The following is a 664-nucleotide window of genomic DNA, read 5'->3' as shown; positions in this document are numbered from 1 at the left end:
GTTTCGGGTGATGATCAAAGGTTGGAGCAGATTCCGGTTGTGTGTGAATTTCCGGAAGTGTTTCCCGATGATATTGATGAGTTTCCACCTAACCGAGAGGTTGAGTTTGCTATTGAGTTGGTGCCCGGGGCGGGACCAATCTCAAGTGCTCCTTATAGGATGTTACCGTTAGAGATGAACGAGCTAAAGTCTCAGTTAGAGGATTTGTTGGGAAAGAATTTTATACGACCAAGTGTCTCTCCATGGGGTGCTCCAGTATTACTGGTAAAGAAGAAGGCTGGGAGTATACGGCTCTGTGTGGATTACAGGCAGCTGAACAAGGTTACAATAAAGAATAAGTACCCATTGCCGAGAATTGATGATCTCATGGATCAATTACAAGGAGTTGGAGTTTTCTCTAAGATCAATTTGCGATTTGGTTATCACCAGATAAGGGTGAGGGGTGAGGATATCCCTAAGACCGCTTTCAAGACTCGTTATGGTCATTACGAGTACACTGTAATGTCTTTCGGGTTGACGAATGCTCCTGCGGTATTCATGGATTACATGAATAGAGTTTTCCGTCCGTTTCTGGATAAATTCATTGTTGTCTTCATTGATGACATACTGATTTATTCCAAGACTGAAGAAGAGCATGCGGAACACTTGAGGACCATGTTGCAGA

The sequence above is a fragment of the Arachis duranensis genome, chromosome 10, assembly GCF_000817695.3.
Source record: "Arachis duranensis cultivar V14167 chromosome 10, aradu.V14167.gnm2.J7QH, whole genome shotgun sequence".
NCBI lineage: Eukaryota > Viridiplantae > Streptophyta > Magnoliopsida > Fabales > Fabaceae > Arachis > Arachis duranensis.
The sequence above is the reverse complement of the archived record's forward strand: the minus strand, read 5'-3'. Positions refer to the sequence as shown.